The sequence below is a fragment of the Felis catus genome, chromosome D1 (genome assembly GCF_018350175.1).
Source record: "Felis catus isolate Fca126 chromosome D1, F.catus_Fca126_mat1.0, whole genome shotgun sequence".
Lineage (NCBI taxonomy): Eukaryota > Metazoa > Chordata > Mammalia > Carnivora > Felidae > Felis > Felis catus.
In genome coordinates this window covers 106,943,894-106,959,887 of record NC_058377.1, presented here as the reverse complement: position 1 = coordinate 106,959,887, position 15,994 = coordinate 106,943,894, and the positions used below count along the sequence as shown (strand labels likewise).

Below are 15,994 nucleotides of genomic sequence, written 5' to 3'. Positions count from 1 at the left end.
CAGTCCAGAGATCTTCCCGTTGCTCTCAAGACCTTGGAGGTGTCCACCGGCAGCCCTTCCCTGCCTCCCTTGGAATCCTGCCAGGACTGCCTTCAACTCCTGAGATCCTTCCCTTCTGGAACAATCCCGCTACTCTGCTTCTATTAACCCAGGCTTCCAAACTCAGTGGCCTGCTGATTCTCCCACAGCAGTGAGGAAAAACAAACAAACAAAACAAACGTACACCCTCTCCCCCTGAAAAAATGTTCTAAAAACCAGTTTGAGTTGGGTTTTCTGTCATTTACCACCGAAAGTTTTCCAACTCATACAAAGAGACCGGATTAAGGAAACATTAAGCAACCACTGGAATGCTCCGTGTTGGATGACAGGTTACAGAAAAGGGACAGAGGAATCCCAAATGTCCAGCTTTGACACACTGGAAGAGTCTACGGCCATACACCCTGAACGCGCCCCATCCCGTCTGACACCCTGAAAAAAGGACAGGAATGCAGGCCTTGGTAGTCAATTACTCTCTGTTCCCCCTTTCTGCCTGTGGCCAAATCAAGGAGTTGGGCCATTGTGGGACTTGTCCTTAGTAGGGTGGAGAAGTAGGGGGAAGCCTCACATCTTTACACGTTCATGTTCCAGATCAGGAAGAGTAGGACATTGGGACCATCTTGGAGACATCCCTACAACCAGAAGCTGGAGGCCCGGCCACAGGCCAGCATCTGGGGCTGGTTCTGAGGACCTTCTATGCTTCTATCCCGGCAGTGCTGGGGTGGCAGGGACTCAGGTCACTTGTGCCGTGGCTCTTAGAGTTATCCTTCCTTTGGATAGGGGCAGGTATGTTGTCCTGTATTTCCTCATTGATCACATCACCCTAATGAATCGTACAGCCTGGGCATTAAGAGTGCTTCATTGGTCCAGGTCCTCCAGAAGCCGATCCAGAAATCCCAGGGTCTTGGCCAGGGTTTTTATCAGGGAGTCAACCTTGGTGGCAATATTTGGAACAGATAGTCAAGAAACAAGAGCGAATGAAAGAAAAAAAAGGAAAAAAAAAATGCATGTGTTTGAGAATAGACTGTGTGGCGTGGGGAGAGTGCAAGAAATTTGGAAAGTTCCAGAATTAACACCCTAGAGCGATACCATTTATTTCAACCTTACGCCCGGGAAAGTCATTGATTTATGGTGTTTATGGACATAAGCAGTGAAAGTATCAGAAGCAGTTTGGGAATAAGCAGGCCATAGGAAGCGTTAGCTCGGGGAGGGTGTGCGGGGAAGGGAGGAGGAAGGCTTGTGGAGGAGATCAACCGTCTCTGATATTTTATTTCTGAGCAAACATGTCCAAATGTTTAGATTTGTAAAAGCTGAGAGGTACGGGTATATATATGGATGAATATAATAGCTTCCCCCCGTATGTCTGAAATATTTCATAATAAAAAAAAGTTTTAATTTTTATTTTAAATTTTGAAAACCATTTTTTTAATTTAGTTTTGAGAAGGGGGGGAGGGAGAGTCAGAGCATGAGTAAGGGAGGAGCAGAGACAGGGAGACACAGAATCCGAAACAGGCTCCAGGCTCTGAGCTGTCGGCACAGAGCCTGATGCCGGACTTGAACCCACAAACCGTGAGATCATGACCTGAGCGGAAGTTGGACGCTTAACCGGCTGAGCCACCCAGGGGCCCCATTAAAAAAAGGGGTTTTATGGGGCGCCTGGGTGGCGCAGTCGGTTAAGCATCGGACTTCAGCCAGGTCACGATCTCGCGGTCCGTGAGTTCGAGCCCCGCGTCAGGCTCTGGGCTGATGGCTCGGAGCCTGGAGCCTGTTTCCGATTCTGTGTCTCCCTCTCTCTCTGCCCCTCCCCTGTTCATGCTCTGTCTCCCTCTGTCCCAAAAATAAATAAAAAACATTGAAAAAAAAATTTAAAAAAAAAGGGGGGGTTTAAGTGTCAGGGATTTAGGGACTGGCAGGTCGGGGGTTAAGACTTCCTTACACCAATACCAGCTGTGTTTCTGGATGAGTTACTTCTTTCCCATCTGTGACTGTCCCTCTTGGGATGTCACATCCTACTCACCTGCACACTCGATTAAGTTAACACTGGGGAACAGCTTGCCGGTTTTCTCTTCTCTAAAAACAAACGGGGAAAAAACCCACAAATGTTGGCTGCTTCATTTTCAAGTTGAAGTGCTGGGGTTGAACTCCCCCCCCCCCGCCCCCCCAACACATACCTACAAAGTCGGAAGTTTTAGTTTATACCGGGAGATAATCTTTACGTTTGCAATTCCTTCGGGATTTTACAAGGGATGATTCATTTTTGATCTTTTTGTTGTTGTTGTTTGTTTATTTTTGAGAGAGAGAGAGAGGGAGACAGGAACTGAAGCGGGCTCTGCGCTGACAGCAGAGAGCCCAATGCAGGATTCAAACTCACTTGAACCCTTGAGATCATGGCCTGAGCTGAAGTGGGACGCTCAACCGCCCGAGCCACCCAGGCACCCTTATTTTTTTTTATCTTCTTTCTTTTTTTTTTTTTTTTAAATTTTTTTTTAACGTTTATTTATTTTCGAGACAGAGAGAGACAGAGCATGAATGGGGGAGGGTCAGAGAGAGAGAGGGAGACACAGAATCTGAAACAGGCTCCAGGCTCTGAGCTGTCAGCACAGAGCCCGACGCGGGGCTCGAACTCACAGACCGCGAGATCATGACCTGAGCCGAAGTCGGCCGCTTAACCGACTGGGCCACCCAGGCGCCCCTATCTTCTTTCTTTTTAAAGTTGATGTGTTTAGTTATTTATTTATGAGAGAGAGAGCACGAGCAGGGGAGGGGCAGAGAGAGAGAAGGAGAGACAGAACCCCCAGCAGGCTCCACGCCCAGCACCAGCACGGAGCCCGATGAGGAGGCCCATCTCAGGAACCAAGGGATCATGACCTGAGCCTAAATCAAGAGTCAGATGCTCAACGTACTGAGCCACCCAGGCGCTCCTTATATATTTATTCATTTTTTAAAGTAATCGCAACGCTCCACGCGGGGCTTGAGCTCAGGAAACACCCTCCAGCCCCCAGCAAGTATCATTTGCCCTACAGCCAAGGCACCCCGGAGTGATTCAACTTACAAGCTACATTTACACCCCTTTGACACCCACAGGCTCCTTGTTCTCTGAAAGAGTTCAGGTCTACCTTTCGGGGCACGTGGCCAGTCCAGTCCCTCCGTTCCGGTCAGCAGCCGGGCTCTTCCTTCCACCCTTGGGGACCGCCCAAGGAACCACTGAGGCGCTGGGGATGGAGGGCCCCCACGCGCCCTGGGTGGCCCTGGCCCTTGTAGGCTAGGACCAGCCACCCTATGGAGACACAACATGGTGGACCAAGGATCTGAGTCAGAGAACTGCAGGGGAGAGGCGAGGAGCAAACATGAGGTGTTCTGGGTTTCATACCGGCCCCAAAGTTTCCAGCTCGTCACCTGTTAATTAAGCAAGGAGGCCACTAAGCTGAGGTGGCTTTAACGGCGCAGGGCCTGCCTCAGCAAACCCAAACCCAAGCCTGTAAGTCCCTCAAGGTTATGAAAGCAAACCTGAAGGATGCCCAGTCACATTAGCCGACTAGGATTCAAGCTGTAGCTAATCCATAGTCTCCCCCACTTTGCTTCCTCCGTTGCCCCGTAAATCGAGTTTTTCCCAGCTCCCCGATGGAGCGCTTCTGACCATTTGCAGCTGAGCGCTGCCCAATTCGAGTGGATTGTTGCTCAAATAAATACCTAAAATTTGAATATGCCTCAGTTTGTCTTTGAAGGGTTCCGGCCAGCAGGGGGATCCGAAGGAGACCCCCAAAGGCCCCGGGAGCAGTGAGCGACCAGGAGCGGGCACTCGCTGGAGAACTGAGCTTTCTCACTGACTCTGGGCGAGTAGAGCAAATCCCCTGGGATTTGACCTCCTGGGGTTGGGGGGGGGGGGTTTGCCCTGAAAAGAGCTCTCTGAATTTCTCCGAGCATTTCCTTTCTCCAGTCCGGGGCTGGGGTCAGCCAATGTAAAAGAAACTGGACCGAGTCCAGGATCAGACTAGGTCCAACTTAGAAACTGGACTGGGTCCAAGGTCGGACTGAATCTGACTTAAGCTGGGCTGGGTCCAGTGTGAGGCCTCGTGTAATAAGAGAAAAAGAAAAAAGAGAGAGAGAGAGAGAGAGAGAAATGGGTTTTTCTGAGTCTAAACAACCTGGGCTTCCTCCATCTGGAACCCCAACTAACTCTAGGAATAGAAATTAGAGGGCCAGGGGGCGCCTGGGGGTGCTCAGCCAGTTAAATGTCCAACTCTTGGTTTTGGCTCAGGTCATGATCTCGCGATTCATGCGTTTGAGCCCTGCATCCGGCTCTGTGCTGACGATGCGCAGCCTGCTTGGGATTCTGTGTCTCCCTCTCTCTCTGCCCCTTTCTCACTCACATGTGTGCATGTACTCTCCCTCCCTCTGTCTCTCAATATAAACAAATAAACTTTAAAAAAAAGGGAGGGCCCGGAACCTCTGTGTTTTGAACCAGTGGGCTAACCTTACTAAAGGTAATCTTGAAAATTCCAGTGGCCACGATAGGGAATCTCACCTAATCTTATCCATTTAGGAGATGCTCTAGAAAAAGGATCCCGAATTTCCCCAAACCAGTTCACTGGGGCACCTGGGTGGCTCAGTCCGGTAAGCATCTGACTTTGGCTCAGGTCATGATCTCACAGTCCGTGAGTTCAGGCCCCAGGTCGGGCTCTGTGCTGACAGCTCGGAGCCTGGAGCCTGCTCCGGATTCTGTGACTCCTCCTCTCTTCTGCCCTCCCCCACTCATGCTCTCTCTCTCTCTCTCTCTCTCTCTCAAGAATAAACATTAAAAAATTTTTTTAAAGATTCTTTACAAAAGGCAAATGAAAAGCATATACAACAAGCCGATGCTGAATCTATAAAGAAATGCACACTGGGGGCGCCTGGGTGGCGCAGTCGGCTAAGCGTCTGACTTCAGCCAGGTCACCATCTCGCGGTCCGGGAGTTCGAGCCCCGCATCAGGCTCTGGGCTGATGGCTCAGAGCCTGGAGCCTGTTTCCGATTCTGTGTCTCCCTCTCTCTCTGCCCCTCCCCCGTTCATGCTCTGTCTCTCTCTGTCCCAAATAAATAAATAAACGTTGAAAAAAAAATTTTTTTTAATAAAAAATAAATAAAAAAATAAAAAAAAGAAATGCACACTGACTAACTTGTCTGAGTGCTTCTTCCCTTTACCTCCTCTCCTTAAATATTCTGAATCTACTAATCCCTTGACACTCAGAAGATGAGCCAGAATTTTATTTAATTTATTTTGGATGTAAATTCGACCCCCAACGTGGGGCTCCAATGCACAGCTCCAAGGTCAAGTGTCGCACGCTCTACCGACCGAGCCAGCCAGGTGCCCCAGGAATTTAGAATTCTTCTTTTTTTAATTTTAGAGAGAGAGAGTGAGATTGCACAAGAGAGCGCAAGCGGGGGAGGGGCAGAGGGGGAGAGAGAATCTTAAGCAGGCTCCCTGCTCATCTCGGAGCCTGACGCGGGGCTTGATCTCATGACCTGGGGCCACAACCTGAGCCAAAATCAAGAGTCAGAGGCTTCACTAACTGAGCCACCCAGGCGATCCCTGAAATTTAGAATTCTAATAGAGCTTACCATCCGGGGCTCCCAGACCTCTACCGATTTATTCACATGACATAAGGTCCTCGCGTCACCTGAAAATGGACAGCCAAGGTCAAATGGGAAGAGACTGAGAGAGATATTAAAGACTCACATACTACTCACTCCGCCAGAGATGGGCCAAAACGCACTAGAAACAAACGCCCAAGACCCATTTGAGAGGATTGATGAACTATTTCCTCAAAAGACTACCATTCAATCCTGCCAACAAAAGAAGGATGAACCAGTCTCAGACCACAAGACTGGAAACACTTTTTGTGACACACTCGAAGCTTTCTTTTACTACACGCAGGCACAGAAAGACGCCCTGACTTCCTTATTCATTAGCAGGCTTGGGCCCAAACTAAGTTGCCTATTGAAGAGGCCCAAGCCGGGGCCCCTGGGTGGCTCAGTCGGTTAAGTGTCTGACTTCGGCTCAGGTCATGATCTCGCAGTTCGTGAGTTCGAGCCCCGCGTCGGGCTCTGTGCTGACAGCCCAGGACCTGGAGCCTGCTTCGGATTCTGTGTCTCCCTCTCTCTCTGCTCCTCCCCCACTCATGCTCTGTCTCTCTCTCTCAAAAATAAAGATTAAAAACAATCTTTTGAAGGGACCCAAGCTGGTCTGGGAAGATGTTCCCCTGTTACCAAAATAATAATAAGCATTGATGGGGCTCTGAGGGATCCTCATACAAATCGTTATCAGTGATACCTCTCAACAAGCAAGGGGAACATTAATGGAGAGTCCTGTTTAACACGGGTGGATCCGAGAGCCTTATCTACCTGGAACACTGCTTTCATAAAACAGAAACCCCTTTGGAGGAAAGAGAATATTTCTGGAGTGGGGGTTTCTAACCAAATTCAAAGGGTACCTGTATCGAAATCAGTCCCAATGACATGAGGGTCCTTTTCGGGGACCCACGCTTTCCTCCCGTGTGCCACTGGCCCAGCAGACCTGGTAGGACGAGATGTGCTTTCTAAATTCAGGAGTCGAGGGGCGCCTGGGTGGCTCAGTCGGTTAAGCGTCCGACTTCGGCTCAGGTCATGATATCACGGTTCGTGAGTTCAAGCCCCGCGTCGGGCTCTGTGCTGACAGCTCAGAGCCTGGAGCCTGTTTCGGATTCTGTGTCTCCCTCTCTCTCTGTGACCCTCCCCCATTCATGCTCTGTCTCTCTCTGTCTCAAAAATAAATAAACGTTAAAAAATAATTAAAAAAAAAATTCAGGAGTCGTGTAAAATTTAACTCAGAAGGAGAAATGACCTTAGAATTTCCTGAACCCTCCTGAACCGGAACTGCTCTGTTCTCTGCCAATAGAAATTGGTGAAATTAAGACTCAAAGGTATGAAAAACAAACAAAACAAAACAAAACAATAAAGTAAAGTAAAATAGAATAAAATAAAATAAAATAAAAATAAAATAAAATAAGAGTCCCAATCTCTCAGAAGTGCCTGAATGCCTATGGGCTTCTTCTTCAACCGACAGAGGCAAAATTAATGGAACCGAACCCATAAAAATCCAAATAGATCATTCCTAACCCCCGCCTAAATTGGCTGAATTTCCACTAAAAGCAAAGGGCTCTCACCAATTGGGGAAGGCCAAACGAAGCGAGGACTGCTTCCTACAACTCTTCTATCTAATCCATTAAAAAATCAAATAGATGGGGGGGGGGGGGGCGCCTGGATGGCTCAGTCACTTGAGCGTCTGACTTCGGCTCAGGTCATGATCTCGCGGTCTGTGGGTTCGAGCCTCCGCGTCGGGCTCTGTGCTGATAACTCAGAGCCCGGAGCCTGCTTCGGATTCTGTGTCTCCCTCTCTCTCTGCCCCTCCCCTGCTCATGCTCTGTTTCTCTCTGTCTCAAAAATAAATAAAAGTTAAAAAAAAAAAAATCAAATAGACAGGGTGCCTGGGTGGCTCAGTCGGTTGAGCGTCCAACTTCGGCTCAGGTCGTGATCTCACGGATGGTGGGTTCGGGCCTCCCGCCGGGCTCTGTGCTGACAGCATAGAGTCTGCTTTGGATCCTCTGTCTCTCTCTCTCTTCCTGCCCCTGCCCCACCCCACCCCCCGGCACTGTCTCACTCTCTCTCAAAAATAAACAGACATTAAAAAAAAATCAAATGGACGAGGTTGGTGTTTCGTCCAGGATCTCTGTGCCGTCAGCAAAATTGCGGTACCGAGGTACCCTGTGGTTCCAAATCTCCAACACCTTGTTGTTTAACGTCCCTGCTGACTCAGAACGGTTCGCAGTGGTGATGGATCTCTGCTCCTCTGTCTTTAGGAGCCCAGTTGACAGGAAGAACCGATATTTGCCCACCTTCACTTGGAACAACCAACAATACACCTGGACTGCTGAGACAACACCCTTACTTTTCACAAAAAATAAGCAAGCTTACAGTTCCCACTCAAGAACGCTGCCGTCACTCAATATGTAGATGACCCATTGGTATGTCCCCCTAGGAGGGAGGCCCAAGAAGTTAGATTTGATATCTCTTTTATAGCAATTAGCTTGCAAAGGCCATAAGATCTCCAAGGAAAAAGTCCAGTTCTCAAAAGACAAGGCCCACCACGTTGGGCATGGTGCGATTGCAAAAGGCAGTCTCTGTCTCACCTGAAAGAACAAAGACTCTCCCGCGTTTCCCCAGACCCACAACTAAGAGACCATTAAGGAGTCTCCTTCAGGACATTGTGGATCTTGGGTTCCCAATGCTTCTCTGATTGCAATGCTTACAAGGGCGGCAAAGCCAGAGCCTGCCCCCTGGGGAGATAAGTGTGAGCAAAGTTTTAGCCAACCAAAATTAGTCCTGCAACAAAGTCCAGCCCCAAGCCTCCTAAATGATACTAAATCTTCCACCTTATTTGTGCAAAACACGGTAAGCAGGAATCTAGGAATTCTAACACGACCGCATGGAGGAAAACGTAGACCAGCTGTTCACAGCTATACCCAGCAGCCGAACCATATCCAAACTTCTGGAAAGCTGTAGCCACGGCAGTGCGATCGGTGGGAGCCTCAGCCCAACTGGTATTAGGTAGGACATGACTTACACTTAAAAGTACCCCATGCCATCGGGAGTCTATTACGCTCTGATCAGACTCAACGTTTCTCAGCAGGCCGGCTCACATGAGAACCTTCTCCTTTCACCTTCTTTTTTTTTTTTTTTAATGTTTGTTTATTGGAGTGGGGGGGGGAGGGGCAGAGAGAGAGAAGAAGAGAGAGACTCCCAAGCGGGTTCTGTGCTGTCAGCGCAGAGCCTGACGTGGGGCTTGATCCCACGCACTGTGAGATCATGACCTGAGCTGAACCCAAGAGGCAGAAGCTGAACCGACTGAGCCGCGCAGGCACCCCTACTTTCACCTTCTAACCTCCATCGTGAGCGTTGCCACGTGCTCAGCCCGGCTACTCTGCTCCCCCTGCCTGACGAGGGTACAGAGCAGCATACCTGCCTGGGCGGGAGGTCTTGGCTCGCATTGACTCATGGGACACGGTGGAAAACCCAGATGCGATATTCTTCGTGGATGGGTCCCCGCGCTAAGAATTCAAAAGGGAAATATCAAGCAGGATATGCCATAACAACTCAATATAAACTACTGGAAAGGGATATCTTCCCCAGCTGAAGTCCGAACCACGGAGCGGAACTCCATGCCCTCCCTTGGGCTTGTCAGCTCTCCAGAGGAAAATCAGTAAACCTTTACACCATAGCAGATAGGCCTGTGGGATGGTCTATGACTTGGGCATGTTATGGAAACAGAGAGAGTTCCTCACTTCTAATGGAACCCCGATTAAAAATGGGCCCCAAGTCGCAAACGAACTACTCCCTGCTACTCTATTGCCTAACCAAATTGCAACGATTAAAATTGAAGTTCATACCAGGAAAACAGAACCTGAGTGTCAGGGAAACACCCTAGCAGGCTTCTATGCTAAATCAGCCAGCACTGAAACTGTTCCAGTATGTAACTTGAATGACCGAAGATGCAAGTTTAATATTAAATGAGGACTCCCTGAGGGCCCAGGTGGGTGCTCGGTTCTTTTTCAGTCCTTAAGAATGCCATCACTAAAAGCCCTACGTTCTGCGACTCCTTGCGGTGCAGAGAAAATGACCCAAATTACAAAAGGTAACCGTTCCAATGTTGCCTAATTGGTTTACCAATTTTGGTTAACAAATTGGTTGGCCAGTTGGCTGATTTGTCACACCCATAACCCTGGAAAGACTATTAAGGTAATAAATGGAGCATTCCCACCACCTGCTGGGCCATTTGAAGACTTACAAATGGATTTCATTCAATGGCTCCCTGCAATGGGTTTATCAATACGTTCTTGTAATTGTTTGTATTGTATGTTCTTTAGGTGGATTGAAACCTTCCCATGCAGAACAGCTGATGCCACAACGGTGACTAAGGAACTTTTAGAAAATATATTTCCTGATGGGGTGTCCAAAGAGTGATCTCCAGGGATAGGGGAACCCACTTCCCTGGGTAGGTAAACAATGAAATAAGGCTCTGCTGACACAATGGCATTACCGGTGCCCTTACCATCCTCAGTCATCTGGTAAAGTTGAATGGACAAGTGGCAGCTTAAAACTAAAGCTACCTAAATTAACAAAATCAACTGGATTGCCATGGTTAAAGGTTCTACCATTGGCTTGGATGGCGAGTCGATCAACACCTATGGGAAAGCATAAATTAATGCCTTAGAAAGGGAACAGTAACAAGTAGACCCATGACTTTGATGATAGAACCCCATGTATCTCCCATACTCATACATTCTGATATGCCTCAGCACTGTAAAACTTTAATGGATTATGCCCGCGTGTATTTCCAGCAGGTAAAAGATGCTTCCTGTAATCCTCCTACAGGTGGCCAAACTTTCCACAACTTAGAAACTGGAGAGTGGGTCTTCTGGAAACAACCCCTAAGGAAGGTTGCCCTTGAACCTCGTTGGAAGGGGGAGAATCATACCAGGTTCTCCTTACTACTCAGGTGGCAGCCAAATCTCAGGGACTTGCACCTTGGGGTCCACGTGTCCCAGTTGAAAAGGGCTCCTCCGGACTCAGAACTGCATGCGAGCCAGAGACGTAAAGTTAACATAGACTGGGGAGCTTCCTCCCCCGAAGCCGTCAACATCTTGAGTTGGACAACTTTCCCAAGATCATGGGTCAAGATCTCCATCTCCAATATGAAATCGTTATTCCTTCTGTCTGCTATTTGCTTTCCTCTCTATTAATGCCTGGGGAGACACCACTATAATTAGGATTTCACAAATACTACCACTGCAGGAAACTTAGCGAACTGCTGGATATGCCACGCCATGCCAAAATCGGGATGTGCAGGGAGAGACCCCTTAGTTCACCCTATGAGTAATTTCACTGACATCCCACATGCCGTTGTATGCCTAAATTGTTCCACAGGCCCCTTTTATAAAGTTAAAATATTAAATCTTTGCCTTAAGTTAAAGATCCCTAAATCTGGGATTTGGAAATGAAATCCATTGACTATATACATATATATATATATATATATATATATATATATATATATATATACTATATAGGCCTGTATAGTATAGTATAGTACAGTATATAGTATATATATACTATATATTGTATATAGTATATAGTATATAATATATAGTATATAGTATATATACTATATATATAGTATATAGTATAGTATATATAGTATATAGTATATAGTATATATATAGTATATAGTATATATATAGTATGTACTATAGTATATACTATAGTATATACAGTATATATATATAGTATATATAGTATATAGTATATAGTATGTATATAGTATATAGTATATAGTATATAGTATATAGTATATAGTATGTATAGTATGTATAGTATATAGTATATAGTATGTATATAGTATATAGTATATAGTATATATAGTACTATAGTATATAGTATGTATGTATGTATATAGTATAGTATGTATATAGTATGTATATAGTATATCGTATGTATATAGTATATAGTATGTATATAGTATAGTATATATTATATATAGTATATAGTATATAGTATATGTATATGTATACTATATACTATATATATATATATATGTATATAGTCCCTTCTTCCTTCACCTGGAATTATACAAACAAACATGATTAGCGACCATCGCTGAGTCTACTGCTAAGGCCATGGTAGGACAACAAAGTTCCCTAAACTCTCTTGCTAAGAAGGTTCTGGATAATAGGATTGCTTTAGATTACTTGCCGGCTGAGAAAGGAGGCGCTTGTGCCATAGCAAAAGCCGTCTGCTGCACCTGCACCAACACCTCTGGTTTTGTAAAAACTCAAATACAAGCGATGAACCCACAAGCTTCCTGGTAGCACAGGCTGATACCTCATCGGGTACATTCTTTGACTTACGTGGCACCGATTCTTTTGGTTCATGGGGAACCTGGCGAAGCGTACACTTCAGCCCCTTGGTACGATTATCCTACTCGTGTCAGCATTGTAACCCCTCCCGTGCTCTGAGGATCTTACATGGATATTTGCAGCCATCAGCACATCAGCGGGGAGAAACCAGACACAGGATGTTTGACAAACAGCAAAAAGCAATTCTCCAGTGGACGTGACCTCGTCATGACGAGGGGTTTCATGGTAAGGTTAAGAACAATTCAACTCTGATGGACACGGGGAGTGGTACCCGTTCCAAATTTGTGGTCAATCTCTCACGTGTGAAAGGGTGACCAAACGGGAGAAATTGTTAAGTTAGTCACACAAGGAGGCCATTAGACTGAGATGGCTCTAACACCCTCGCACCTGTGTGAGCGAACCAAAATTTAAACCTGTAAATACCTCAAGGTCACTAAAGTGAGTCCTAGGGAGAAGCAATCGCAAACAGCCAACAAGGGTTCGAGCTATAGCCAATCAATAACTTCCTTGCTTTGCTTCCGCCTTTTCTCTATGAAAGTTTTGTCCCCAGCTCCCGTCGACAGAGTGCTTCTAACCACTTCTGGTTTGGCCCTGCCCCATTTGAATCGATTTTGCTCAAATAAATTCCTAAAATTTTAATATGCCTCAGTTTATCTTTTCCCAGACCTCATTCTGTCTCCGCCCTCCAGATCTGTTTCTTTTTATATCCCTGTCCCCCTGCTCCACATACTTGGGAGTTAGCCTGTCCTTTCTCTGATCAGGCATTTAATCCCGCCCCATGTCCTGTGGTTTCTACCCTCTTGATATGGCTCAATCTAGGACAGCGGCTGGCCTCTAAGGGGCCTTTGTTAAAAATTAGTTAAAAGGGCCCCCTTTGGGCTAGTGAATTAGGGAAAGACGACCCCTCCGAGCGGAAGCAGCTTTCAGGCACATGCTGGACTAACACATCGCTCCTTGGTGAGAAGAGGAATCCTTTCCTCCTGGCAGACACCAGGGTGCATGACTCAGCTGGGGCACAGGTGGCATTTCACCCCAAAACTGTCCCCTTGTGTGCAGAGAAGATTGCACACACTGGGCTGTGTGGCCCTGCTTACACCATCTGCCTTCTCTCCATTAGCCCCGCTGCCTTGATGTCATTTCAAGAAAATTTTTTAATGTTTATTTATTTTTGACAGAGAGAGAGAGAGAGAGAGAGAGAGAGAGACAGAGCATGAGTGGGGGAGGGGCAGAGAGAGAGGGAGACACAGAATCCGAAGCAGGCTCCAGGCTCTGAGCTGTCAGCCCAGAGCCAGACGCGGGGCTCGGACTCACGAACCACGAGATCATGACCTGAGCCGAAGTCGGACGCCCAACTGACTGAGCCACCTAGGCGCCCCTTGATGTCATTTCTATTGCGGGTGTGGACTGCTGGACAGTGTCCACAATCTTTCTCTCTTCTCTCCCTCCCTCCTGTTCTCAGGGCTGCTTCCAGAAAGCCTTGCACACAGGCTCCAGGCTGGCCTCCAGCCTTCAGGACAAAGGCAGCTTCTCAGCATGGAACCCAGCATGGCGCCCAGCTCATTCCCGGTTCCTCTTCTGCCTCTCCCACCCTCACCCCTCCTTCACTCAGCACTTCCCTTCCCGGGCCTCGGTTTCTCCTGGTCTTTCAAGACTTGCCTCTAGCAATATCTTCCCTAGAAGTCTTCTTAGTTTGGGTGGCCTCTCTCTCTTTTTTTAATTTAAAAAAAAAGTTTATTTATTTTGACAGAGAGAGAGAGAGAGAGAGAGAGAGAGAGCAAGCGGGAGAGGGGCAGAGACAGAAGGACAGAGAGATCCCAAGCAGGCTCCTTGCTATCAGCACAGAGCCTGACGAGGGGCTCATGACCTGCACCGAAGTCAAGAGCCAGAGTCACCCACGCGCCCTATGGATGGCCTCTCTCTTGGCTCTTATCCCCCCCCCCCCTCGCCAATTGCAGTCAAGCCTGGCCAACCATTGGGCACCAAGGACGTAGTGTCTGGAGCCCACGATATCTATAGGGGCTCATGGAAACATTTTAATTCACTTTAAAATCAGAAGAGAAAAAATGACCTTCGAGGGTCAAGAAGAGGCGTTATTTTTTCCTCCCATGGGAGAAAATAAAGACATTTGCAGGGCCCATAAAAATCCATTAAATCTCTCTCTCTCTCTCTCTTTTTAAATAGAGGAAGACACTCACGGAGGTTAAAGTAGGTAGGGCCCGTGAAAAGCCACAATGGGGTCCTGACTGCCATTGCCTCCCATCGCCTTAGTAGACCCAGTAGATGAAGATCTCTGGGGTGGGGGGGAGGTGGTGGAAATGACCCCCCCCTTTCCCACCCCCAACCCGGCTGTGTTAGGTAATTTTTTCAGTGACGAATGCGAAGCTTTATCTCCGTAGGGCGGCTGTGAGGATCAGTTGGTGAAAATCCTGCAGGACTACAGAGCCTGGAGCTGTTTCTGGAGCTGTGCAGGATGTGGGCAAGGAGAGAGGCATGGCTCAGTAAAAAAAAAAAAAAAAAAAAAAAAAAAAAAGCTCCACCGGGGCCTTGATGTCTTTCTTTTGGTAACAAAATGATCTTACTTAGGGGCGCCTGCTGATCTGAGGTCTGTGAGTTGGAGCCCCACGATGGGCAGAGAGATTACTTAAAAATAAAATCTTAAAACAAAAATTATCCTTAGGGAGAGAACTGGAAAGGACGTATCCCATAGTGTTGCAGGGAGGCCAGCCCCGATGGTGGCTTACCCTGGTACTTTTTTAACCCATACTTAGGAGCATGTGAAGGTCAGGTCCGTATCTCGTTTTCCCTTTGTGGCCCTGGGCTTGGCACAAGTGTAGCACATAACGAATGAGGGAATTCTCCCATCTCCTGGCACCGCCTGGCACTCCATCGGCACCAGGGCCCCCCAGCCCCCAGAGGCTAAAAGTCGTGCGGCTCCAACCCGAAAGCAGGGCCAGCAGTGGAGCGAACAGAGCCGTAGGGCCGAGACTCAGTTTACCCAAAGTGACGTCTCGGGCAGGTCGTCATGGGGCTAACATCTCCAGCGGTGACAGACACCTTTAGGCACTTCAGAAATTTTAGTTCTGGGCCCCTCTTCACAAACGCTTAGGGGATAGGCCTCCTGTGCTCCAGATCGCTTAATATTTCTTTCCCATGGCTCCCGAAGAGCTGGAATTGTTTCCTTGTTTTAAGCTGTTGGTGCCTGTTAAGTCGTAAACAGTATCAGTCTTGTCTGTCTTGTTCACTGCCCCGCGCCTAAAAGCGTGTTGGCACACAGTAGGTATTGGGTGGGCGAATGAGTCTGTCGAGGGTGACTTCTTCAGCGGATCGCTGGATCCCCAGGGAAAAGCATACACCCCACCTCTAGATAATAAGACCCTGCATGGCCTCCGCACCCTGTAATTTGGATCTCTAGGAATCGCCTTTGTTGTGGGCGACCAACCACACGCGAAGCAAGCACCTGCTCCTCCAGCCGGTCCTCGCGGAAGGACCCCAGGCTGCCGCGCCCCTGACCGCTTCTCGGGGGTCCCTTCTCTCCGCATCCTGGGGAGCTGGGGCCCCCGAGGCGTCCGGGGGCTTGCAGCCAGGGTCCGCCCCAGCGCTTCCCAGCCGTGGTGGCGCCCGTCCCCAGGTGCCCGACACCCCGCCCGGGGTCAGCGTTCTTCGCCTCCTCGGGCCGGCGGGGGTCCTGGGGCTGCGTCAAGGGCACCCCCAGGCCTCCGGGGGCCGGAGCCTGAGTCACGGCGGCACACGCCTTCCCCTCCCGGCTTCCAGTCTGGGGCCCCCTCCGTCCCGCAGCGTCGGGCCCCGGCACAGCTGGCTCCCCCCGTGTCCACCGCGCGCCCCCTCTTCCCGGCCTGGGTCTCTGCGGCCCCCGCCCCCGGCCGGCTCCGGGGCAGCTTCGCCCGGTCGGCGCCTCCAATGGAGGAGCCCGAACTCCCGGCGCTCCGGGGCGGCTCCCGCGGGAGGGGGCG

The 15,994-nt window shown here is 48.6% G+C and overlaps 1 protein-coding gene across 3 annotated transcripts in view; it reads left to right on the top strand.

The window, feature by feature from the left end:
* Positions 1–10,821, top strand: part of LOC109492175 (collagen alpha-1(I) chain-like) — a 48,771-nt gene extending 37,950 nt beyond the window's left edge. For all 3 annotated transcript variants that reach the window (XR_006586676.1, XR_002736401.2, XR_002736400.2), the window contains exons 4-5: positions 9,975–10,102; positions 10,483–10,821. The gene's annotated coding sequence lies outside the window, so the exon portion shown is untranslated. The remainder of the gene's footprint in view (positions 1–9,974; positions 10,103–10,482) is intronic.
* Positions 10,822–15,994: the final 5,173 nt, after the last annotated feature.